General features: G+C 40.6%; 1 pseudogene; it reads left to right on the plus strand.

The window, feature by feature from the left end:
* Positions 1 to 5511: 5511 nt before the first annotated feature.
* On the plus strand, positions 5512 to 6659 carry LOC108685256 (annotated as a pseudogene).
* Positions 6660 to 12125: the final 5466 nt, after the last annotated feature.

Raw genomic sequence — 12125 nt, forward strand, 5'->3', positions numbered from 1 at the left:
TGAGTTATGGAGCTAAAATATGAAAATGCGTCTATTTATTCGATGACAATCGATAAGATTGTAACATATTCATGTGTGAGACCGGGAAAATCGATTCAGCCAACTAAGGCAAAGCTGACACAAACGTTATACATGTAATATTTAATATATTATAGGACGTATATGTGATAACACAAACTATAGAAATCAAAGCCTTAAACGGTGTAGCTGGCTCTTAAATGCTTCTATGATTTTGTGAATTTATATACTATGTAGTCTTCTTTGAAATTTGCGCAGAAATTATTTTTCGAGGATTTTTCAAAGGTTCGACTCCTAGCTGAGGTAATATTTTTTGCAATAAAAATTAATATACAATATAATATATTATATTAAATATTATATGTATAATGTTTGTGTCATCTTTGCCTTAGTTGGCTGAATAGATTCCCGGTTTCATACACGCATGAATACGTTATAATCTTAAATGTGATTTACTCGTACACGGAGCAACTTCGTTAGAAGTCATACCTAGTGATGTCATTAATTCACCAGCGAATTCTCTGCTATTCGCTTAAAGTAAGTTTCTAAATTTGTTAGCGAATTCGTTGATGAAAGCTTCTTCTACACGTTGTTTTTTATTTGCTAGTATCTAAAATTTTGAAATCGCAGCGTCGAATGGTTGCTTGACGACTTAAAAATTCGCTCTAGAAGAACTGAGATTAAAGCATTTATCGACAGCGATAAGAAGCGTAAGAAGTTAGCGACAAGCTAGTGACAAACGTCGAAAGCAGTATTCGCCGCGATGCAAACCTGCGTCTAGAAGAAATTTTTAGTAGCGAATTCGCTATGACGTCGCTAAACGCGGCTTCTAACGAATAAAAGTCGCCCCGTGTAAATCACGGGGCGACTTTTTACCGATCATCACTTTTTACCGATTACCATCGAATGAATAGACGCATTTTTATACTTTAGCACTCCATAACTCGGACCCTAGATATTTTTGGCCTTTGTGCCCATTGAGATATTTGTTCAGGACAATAAGCAGGATCAATATACTAAATTTTCAGATAATTTCACCGAGAATTAAAATCCATAAGGTTGCGGAGTCCTTGCAAAATGAAATAACTTCGTCAAAAATCATTGTATCAAGATGCTTAAAAAACATTTTAAGAAGATCCTAAAAGATCTGCATTACTAAACATGTATAATTTTTGTATAACAAATACTTTTTTCTCTTTCACTTTCTTTGAAAATTCTTTTTCAGGATTAAAGTATACGCATTAATACGTATGAAGTTGAGTCTATGCTGACGACAAAAAAATTTCGAAATTGATATATTTTTTATCATTTCTTAGTGTAACATGATGTCTCAACTGTCATGACAATATATTTGCTTGATATGCAAGCTTTGCAACCTGTACGTACGACATAATAGTTTCACAAATATGTTATTTGCACGAACAAACAACGTCAAATTCTTAGAATTAGACTTAGACGTTTTATCGCGACAAATTTGTTGTACGAAAATTGACACGTACGTGTGATGACATGTATCATAGGTGCGTGAAATATTAGTGTAGTAGTATATAAAGACATATCAATGCACTGGAAAAATATCTAGTGATTCTGTAGGAATTCGAGGTTCTCTTTAGGATTCTCTTAAAGCTTGAGATCTCTACTATTCAGATTAGTATTTTAGAAAATAGTCTTACTGATTTTTATGGAGTTACATAGATATAGACATTTCAAACTTCAAAATTTTTTACCTTAAAATTTTGAAATTTGGGAAATTCCATAGCGCGAATAAAAATTAGACATAAATACGATTTACAGCATTCGAAAGAGTGAATCTTTGTCTTTAATTTGCTTTTTTTCGACCTCTGTACGATTTTTTTTTACCGAGTTATTCAACGTTGAAGCAGAAGGGTCATTTTTACTTCAATGTTAAATAATTCGATGAAGAAAAATCGTACAGAGAAAAAAAGCAAATTAAAGATAAAGATTCACTCTTTCGAATGTTGTAAACCGTATTTATGTCCAATTTTTTATTCGCGCTATGGAACTTCTCAAATTTCGTAAAAAATTTTGAGATTTGTCACACTTTAATTTATGTTTACGTACTTTATGAAATATCAGTAAGACCGGTTTTTGAAGTACTGGTTTAAAAAGTAGAGTTTACGTTTTAAAATACTTTTTTAAACATCTCAATACAATGATTTTTCGCTGAGTTCGCTATTCAAAAGTATTAAAAATATTTGCTAAAAGCTTAGTGATCCACTTTTTTTTGCCTGCGAGTGTAGTTTTTAATCTGTTTAACATATTAGTTTTTAATTTTAATTATTTTTCATACTACCAAAATTGTAAAAAGCATTAATCGAAACGATTAAATAAATTTTGAATATTTTGAAATGGAATATTTCCGCATCTTCGCATTTATAGATCTTACCATATTTAATTAATACTACATGTCCTCGTCAAATTTTATTGAAATTGGGTTTAAGTAGCATTAATGTCTTATCATGTATTTACTAACATTTTAAGTTTTTCATATTCGTTAAATATTTTTATAAAAATTTCTTCAACAAACATCGTTGTCGGTTGCAAACATAATATTGGATTGTCCGGAAAGTTCGTGCCGATTTTGAAGGAAAATTGAAACGCAGAAGATTTAAATTTTAGTATATATTTATTAAATTTAAATCTTTTGCGGCACGAACTTTCCGGACAATCCAATAGTATGTTGGATATAAATATTATTATGGTTGGATATAAATAATATTATATTGGATATAAATATTATTAATCAATCTTAACAATACTATCGATAATATTTTCGGATAAGGCTCTTTTTTCTTTAGAAAAAGTAAAAATTTATGGATAAATCTTCTGATTATTGTCTACTTTTTATTGTTTACTTTTTTTGCAATGGTTATACTATCGTATTTTGATAATGTACATACAACTATGAAAATTGGTAATTAGATCACTTTCAATGTTAAATGTGAAAAAAATTGGTTTTTTTATTTGATCTTGAAAATGATTTTTCAACAATTTTCATGATCGTATTTGTGATCAGCGCATTAAAATACAGTAGTTGAAATGAATCATTGATTGCAATCTTGGGCAAAGGAATGGCACTTGCTTTATATTACTTTAGATACTTATTAGCACAAATAAACTGCATGCTGCTCTGATGCTTGCTAGATAGCTTCTTCTAATAACGTAACGAATGGAATGCGCGCACATACTAACAGCGCTCTATGGCGCAGAATTACACAATAACTAAATCAGTCGATAATGCGGTCGATAATCAGCGTTACGGCGCCATATATCATATAACCAGCGTTACCACGCAATATATCATAAGAAAATAACTCAGATAGCAGACATAACAGTAGTAAACCACTAATTAAATAAGGCGGGTTCTAACCCATGGGGCTAGGGAGAGGCGTGGGGGGGTACTCGTAGGCGCGGGGGATATTACTAGGCGCGGGGAAGGAGGAGGAAGGCGAGGGAAAGTCCCGATGCTATCGGTGTTTATAATGATACGTGATGTTGTGGTCACTATTGCGACCTAATAGGGATAAAGGAAAAAGAAGTCACAAATGGAATATATAATGGAATATATAATATTATAAGCACGCGGCACCTCAGTTGGCGCCTTTACCGAATCGCAATAAGTATAAGTATGATTGATCATCGTGCAGACGTTGAGGACATAGATGGTGTGAATGCAGACAAGTTATTTGAAGCAATGGAAATAGAATTTGGGAATATAATGGACGATGTAGAAGTCGAGAATATCAGAAATGTTCAGAACATAGCTAACATAGCCAAGTATATTAGAAACGTGGATCCGGAACAGTTCGCAAATATCAGAGACGAAATATTCGAAGTGCTTGAAATGGAAGACTTTGAGAATATAATGGACTAAGAATCGTCTGACGAAAAAGAAATGCTATCCGACAATAGTGGATGTGCTAGTGATATGAGCGAATATGAAATCGATCGCGTAGAAAAATTCGTGCAGCTTTCGGAAATCCGTACGTTCGCATTAAGCACTGTGTGATCCACAATTATTACAATGGGTGGTATTTTAATCATATGCACAGGATGTATGATTCGTATAGCTGACATTAACGATGTAGGAATGTATCACGTCAGAGAGAGCACGAGACTAGTTTTTTCGGTAGGCTAGATGGCAAGTTGTGCACAAGAATTGCAGAGGATCTTTGTACAATATATTCTCGTGCAGCATGTGCCCACTCTGCACACATTAAAAAAAGAACTATTGTGAACAGTACTGGAAAATATGTGGGAAGACTGTAATGCAGATGATGTGCTGTACGTTCTCAATAATCCGCAAAAAAGAGACACAGATGTATGAATATCACCGGTGCAATTCCTACGCGATTGAGAATTAGGTATACGCGATGAGAAACATGGAATAGTTATTAAAGAGCCCGTTTCTAACTGGTCTTTACTCGCGCGATAGAAAGTGTACCCCGGTTATGAGACAAATGTTACGAGGACGATGAGTATGAAAAGAAACATTGGTGGAATAGAAATGTCAATGTAATACAAGATGATTATTATTGGGCAAAGAAAATCGCAGATAAGAGCCAAGGTTGGTGCATGTGCATTAATTCCCGCGGATAATGAAAAGTGTGTCGAACTGTTGATTATTGACAATATATGAATGGAGTTTCGTGATCGCGATCTTGCACTAAAACTGAGTGGACTTTCGCAAACAAATAATGAAAATAATGAAAAGGTAAATTATGATATTCTAGATATTCATTATGATATTCTAGATATGTCACGGTGTTTGTAACGTGTGTGAACGAGTCATGTGCAAGTGTTCCGTGGAAGAGTGCGACGTAATCTAAAAACTGTGAAAAGAATGGAAAATCGTGAGCGAACTGAGCAGTGCGGCCACGTCGCTACTCTGATGGAGTGTTTCGCGTGGCTGCAACGATGCGACGAGTGCATCGAGCAGCTCGAAGACTTTGTCGTGCCAAGCGTCCGTGCCTCGCCGTTGAACACAGACAATCCGCGGTGGCGAGGATCGCGCGACTCGCGGGTGCAAAATCGCAATTAGAGCAACGTTTCATGCACATTAGTGGCGAGTACGCGAGTAGCAACGAACGATTTCTTGTCTGGCGAGAGATCGACGCCACGTTCGAGAGTCGTATATTGACAGGTGTGGTCATAAACTCTAATTATATCGAATCGCGGCGGTTTTTAGAAGACACTAGCAATGTTCTAGAGCGAATGCGAGACGCTGTAGAAAGACACGGTAGTGTGAAAGTAAACACCGCGTTCAACGGTCAGTTCGCGACGAAGGATAAACGTGCTAATAAGAGCATAGTTACAAAGAACAGCGAGATATATCGATACACCGATTTGCGCTAGTGATACGAACAGCACGTTATCGAGCCTATCCTAGCATCGCTCGAAAAGGAACGCGACAGCAGGTGGGCATTGTCACGTATATTGAATTTGACTATCAATGTGAACAAATTAAATCCCATGCGCGCGGGATATCATATCAAAGTTCCATGAGCGACGAAACGAGCAGTAATCAGTGTTCGTACAACGGACAATGCGTGCTTCGCGTGGTCGGTATCCGCTCTGTACCCAGTTGAAAAGTATACGGAACGGGAATCGTTCTATCCGCATTATACGACAGTATTGAATCTCACAAACATTGAGTTTCCAATGACTTTAAAAGACATTTCTAAATTCGAACGGTTGAATGCGGTATCGATCAACGTGTATAGCATCGAGAATAAACAAGTCCTTCCTCTGCGGCTCACGGATGACAAGAAGGAGAAGCATCAATCTCCTGCATCTACAAGATTCATACAACGACAGCATTAGACACTTTGCGTGAATAAAAAATCTATCGCGTCTCGTCTTGCAGATTAATAGAAAAAAGAACAAGAAATTTTTCTGCGATTGGTAAGTATAATAAGAAAAGCCAATAAAAAAACAGTAAAAAAGAAACAGTAAAAAACGATTTCTCTATTATTTACAAGTATCTCCATTAGTATGAACGAAAAATTGTAATCGCACGTAATGGACTGCCAGAAGATCAATGACTGCGTCATCCGACTGCCGAGTGAAGACGACAAGTAGCTCGAATTTGGCAACTACAGCAACCGGGAACGAGTGCCGTTCATCGTCTATGTCGACCTGAAGTGCGTCCTACGAATTCGATAAGAAAGACGCGTCGTCGTATCAGCGACATGAAGCGTTTAGCATAAGCTATTACGTACGACGACACATTATCATAGTATTACTTCCATCGCGTGAAGTCTGTATAACGTGATTCGTGCAACAACTCAACAATTTGGCACATCGCGTGAAAAATATCGTATCCGCCAACGTACTCATGGAAACGTTGCTTAAACAGCAATGGGAGGCATACTGTAGCGCGACGCGTTGTCACATCTGCGAGAAATCGTTCGCACCGGACGATACGTGAGTCATTGTCATCTCACCGGTAGATACCGCGGTCCAGCGCATTCAAATTATAACTTAAATTATAAAAATTCGTTCTATATTCCGATCGTATTTCGCAGCATCTACATGACCGACATACTGACTTACCTTTCTGTTCAACGCGTGATAAACCGCCCGGCAAGCGCGAAGATAAACTTCTAGTGATGTTGTAAGCAGCGTTACGTCATCCACTATCGCAACCTGCAGCAATATACTCGTCACGTCAATGTACGTCTTCGCGTAACAAAGATCCACCGGATGCTACAATTCGCTCAATCTCCATGGCTCCGCGATTAAATTGAACTCAATACACAATTTAGAACGCGCAAAAAAGATTTCGAAAAAAATTTGTATAAACTAATGAACAACGCGATATTCGATAAGATCATGGAGAATGTGCGCAATCACGTTGTAAAATTAATAACAAAATGTAACGGACGGTACGGCGCGGAGGCAATGATCGCGAAACCGGATGAGTAGCGCGATGCAACTTACGCTCGTAAAACACTCCAGCGACGGATTTTCCGCTATAATCCTCGAGTAGGTTATGGGATTGGTACGCTGTATCTTAATGATTGTAAACACCTCGGTGATCCAATTTGGTGTGTAACTTTTCTCAAAAATCGTCTTGTACTTGCTCATGCGTACCGAATCGCCCACTTTAAATTTTGACGGACCAGCAATCTTTATCGCTGTACACCACGTCCAAAAGTCTTTCGGCGATTGCGGGAGTTACGTCGGCAGGTCGCATGCCGATAGTCCGATGCTTGCGCGCGTTATAATCTGACATGAGACGCAGCAGCTCGTCGATTCACTTGTAATTGCCGTTGAACGTAAACATCTTCCACATGTTTTTGAGCGTGCGATTGAACCGCTTGACTACTGATGCTTTCAACGAATATGTGGAATAGTGATTAACGTCGTGTTTTTTCAAAATTTTCTGCACATCGGCGTTGTAAAATTCTTTCCCCATGCTTTCAACGAATATGTGGAATAGTGATTAACGTCGTGTTTTTTCAAAATTTTCTGCACATCGGCATTGTAAAATTCTTTCCCCATATCCGTTTGTAAATTTTTCGGACATCTTCCACTCGCTCAAATTATCTCAGCAATAGCATCAGCCGTCTCGCTTCCATCCTTGTTCTTGAGCGGTACGGCTCACGCGTACTTGCTCAACACATCGATGACGGTGAGTATGTAATGGCCTCTGTTGAAGCCTGAGTATGGACGCAACTCGACGATATCAGCCTGCCACAAATTGTCGTATCCTCGAATTATGACGCGCCTTCGCGGAAAATTTCTTCTCGTCGGAGCATGCAATTTCTCGACGAGTCGACGTCTTTCGGAGCTAATTTTTCTCTTTTCGCTGAATCTTTTTTTCATGTTTCAACGACTAATACACAGAGCAGAAGAATTTTTTTTTCTTATTGACACTTACACTCGACTGACTCGTTTCATCTATACGCGATTTAATTTATAATAAGACCGGTTTCGTGAAGTTCCTCGATGATCGACAGCATCTCGTTATTTTGAGCGTTGTTGCTCGCTCGGTGCGAAGCGTTGATCAATAGACGATCCACCAGTTCGTTGGGATCATCCCAATGCACGTAATCAATCGCGTTGTCATTCAATATTGCATGAAATAATCCTTTTCCAGATATCTTCTTCTGTTTCTTGGATGTGATCGACATTAACGGTGCGATTACGTATTTGTACTTGTATCCCCTATTGCTCAATAATCGGCCCTGCGATTGATGCTTGTGCGCGTGTTTGTGCGCGTTCATCTAGTAGCATGCTCTTGTACTTGTTCATATTGTCTTCCGTGTAAAGGAGATCGTCGGGAATTCTCTTGAAAATCAACTCGTAAAGACCAGGCGTATCGACGTATCGTATACCATCGATAATTATGTTGTCCGCATCATCTACGTTGAAACGTTTATTGCCAAACATCAATCCATCCTTGTGTAGGTAAACACCGTACACATAATCTACATCACTCTTTTGTTTATTTCGCGTTCCTCTCAGGACAGCCTCAACATACTTTTGACTCAGTGGGCCTAACCCCTAAGCCTCTCGACCTTCCGACGTTTGCAACCGATTTTGAACCTTCGTCGCTAGCGAGTCTTCCTTCATTTCGAAAACGTCCTCCAACAATTCTATCGTACGATTTTGGTACGCGGAATGAAGGTTATCGGCTGTACACGATCGTGCGATCGATCGGATTTACGCGGAATCGCTCGCTCGCTTTCTCTTCCTCCTCCTTCTCCTCCTCCTCCTTCTCCTCCTCCTCCTTCTCCTCCTCCTCCTCCTCTACCTCTTTTTTCTCACGCTTGGAGGCAGATGCTGCGTCATCATCGCACGCATGAGGGGTGTTATCAATAATCTGCTGCAGAGGTTTGATAATAGGTTTAAAATGCCAATCCAATGTCATATCTTCCTCGATTCTATTGGTCTTTAGAGCTCGATGTTTCTTGCAGATCGACTCGCTCGTCTTCTCGATCTCCCTTGCAATTTTTTCATGCTCGCGCACATCATTCATATTCGTCTCTGGCGAAGTATTGACAACGACTAGTCACGTTATAATATCGCGAACTCTAAATCCCTTCCTATCTCTCGTCTTTAAGCGCACTGTCCTTGTCTGTCACTAAAAATCCATATTTTTTTTGCCAACAGTCGCGACATCACAAACAAAATTCATCGTATGACATGTACGGTATTTACGTGATCATTGTAAACGTGTTTCAAGTTGATACAATCCTGTTTAAATAGGATCAATAGGTTCGTGTTGTCGCGTATCAGATGATTTAGGTATCCTCGCGTACGTCTGAGTCAGAGATAGAAGCAGTCAACGTTCGCGGCCCGTCGAAAAGTATTCTCTCTTGTTTGTCGCATGCTACGTCATAAAGATAAAAATAGAATTTGAGCGCGCCTCGCTCGGTGGAACGACGTCGCTGTTGTTGGAGAACGTAAAGCAGCCGATTTCATCGATAGACATAAATAAATTTTTGAGATATCGATACTTTGGCTGTTGCAACGATTTCGAGTAGACGTACACATTCTCGAAACGTATGCCGTTTGAACTCTCGAGCAAGCTTATGAGAACATTGGTTTTACCACAATTCGAGCCGCAAATGATCGCGTGTATAGTACTCGGCAGCATTTCGTCATGCTTGCGCTTCTTCGCGCTGCCTCCCGTCATTCGCGATTTCACAGTTTGTGACGTGTATCGTTAGCGGTTGCAGCACGAATTTCATGCTCACACTAAAGACTGTGCGCTCTCGATTGACTGTTTAAAGGTGCGCGAATCCGCGAATCGCGCAGTAGCAAAATGTATCTCGTGCTGTGTCATCCTTCCGATATTCGAGACTTGAGCGTCGAGCAATTGCAATATATACCGAAGGTCGTACTCTTACGCGTGTACGGCAATTACATCGAACACGTCAGGGATAAACTTCCGAAACACGTGAAAGCAGATTCGGAGATTCGAACCTATCGTCGCTACAACGAGCACTACAATCAGCCATGGCAGCGAACGCACATCGACGGCCCCGCACCAAAGATAAAGGGCTGTAGCGAATGTCAGCGTCGCGCAGCGGTCTGCTGAATCGAGCGATAAACGTGTTTCCTTTCGAGTTACATATTCCGAGTTACCAGTTTTGCAGTCCGAGCATTCGGCTTACGAAGCGACTAGTCAGAAGTAACGAGGGCATAAATCCTGGACGCGACGTGCCAAGAACACGACATTGCGTATTCTCGGAGCAATGATCTCACCGATAGACACACGGCGGACAAGGTACTCGCCGATAAAACGTTAGGACGCGTCACTGCGAGAGATTCGGCTCTGAGCGAGAGAGCCGCCGCAGCTGCCGTCTAGACAGCGATGAAAGCCAAGACCAACATCGGCATGGGCATGAAATCGAAAAAGAAGACGACGAGGAAAAAGGCAACGAAAAAGCGGATACTTCCAACAGCGAAACGAGACGGTGCGTTACCGTTTCTGCCAATGTTGGACGCGCTTGGATCCTTGATCGGCGGAGCGGCCAGCGTGGCGAAAGTGGTAAATGACAGCAAAGCCATGCGACGTCAGCTCGAAGAGCTGCAACGTCACGATCGCGCGATAGAGCAGGGTCGCGGACTGTATCTCGCTCCGTACAAATACGGGCGCGGACCGTATCTCGGTCCGTACAAACATGGACAGGGTGTAGCTGCAAAGAAAAAAAAAATGCCAAAAAGACAATAAAAATGCCGTTTGGCGCAACTACCAATGTGCAATTGTATGAGTTCGCGAGACGTATGCGCGTACCATACTTTAGAGGCGTTTTCATGCGTATCACGTTACCGACGAGCGGCGCGCACCGAAACGAAAGCAGTATCGTGAATCTGGACGATGCGACGGGGCCTGGTACTCACTGGATAGCGTACGCGAAAACGAACAATCGCGTCGTGTACTTTGACAGTTTCGGTAATCTTCGACTGCCGAAGGAACTGATGCGATATTTTGGAAACGGTGCTATGACGATAGAGTACATTCGCACGTTCTATCAGACGTACGATCAGAACAGATGTGTCTGCGGTAGACGCGCGTGAATTTAAAAAGCTCGACGAGATGCTGTGAAATCTTAGTATTCGTCGAATGCTTTTTCAGTCATGTCGTTGACGCTTACACTGAGCACCGTTCTCGCGGCGAATTACTTTCCCCATAGATTTGAGTGACGGAGATTACGAGCTCGGTCTGGCGATTTTTGAGATTTATGCTATCACACAATACCGAACGTGAATGAATCGAACAACAAATTTTATTTCATCAAAGACATGGAATTGCAATTCCTGAAGGTTCATATGAAGTGCGAGACATAAATGAATTTTTGAAACGCGCGATTTTACAGAAACGTCCACACCATGACGCGCTTGGAACCGTTGTAGTGCATGGTGACAATAACAACAACAACAATGACACCGATGATGATAATGAAATGATGAAAATAGAGAATACCCGATTATGCTCCGCGCAAACTACAACATGAGATGCGAGATTAGATGTGCATACGGAATAAACTTTGGCAAGCCCAATAGCATTGGATCGCTGCTGGGATTCTCGTCGAAGCGTATACTGCGGCCGCAAAGGTAACACAAATAGGATGTGTCGATCAACATAATGAATGTAAATGTTATCCGCGTAGAGTGTAACATGATCCTGAGCGCGTACAGCAACAGCAAAAATGCGTACACGAATTTTCGCCGAGCGTGCCTCCAGGATATAAGATATCGGAGAGCCGGCGCAGATCATTTACCTGTTGACCATTGTTTGGAGCATTACGGATCTAACGATACGCATCGTCGATCAGAACGGATTTTGCTCGATTTTCGAGGAGAAGAGATCTTTAGATTACACATACGACAGCGACAGTGATAACGTGAGCGTGAGATGCTCGTGCTGAACGGAACGGAGCGTTCGCAGAGAGATAACGCATTTTTTACAAGGTCACTGACGTCACAGTTCGATGACACTCGCTCATCCAGCTGCATCAGACAGAAGAAGAAGTTTAGCGTGTCAAACACATTTACATTTTTAAAGTCTTTGGGATTCGCGGTGCGCAACATTTGAGATGACTGATATCCTAAACATTAAAGACGAGTCG

This window comes from Atta colombica, unplaced genomic scaffold (genome assembly GCF_001594045.1).
Source record: "Atta colombica isolate Treedump-2 unplaced genomic scaffold, Acol1.0 scaffold15, whole genome shotgun sequence".
NCBI lineage: Eukaryota > Metazoa > Arthropoda > Insecta > Hymenoptera > Formicidae > Atta > Atta colombica.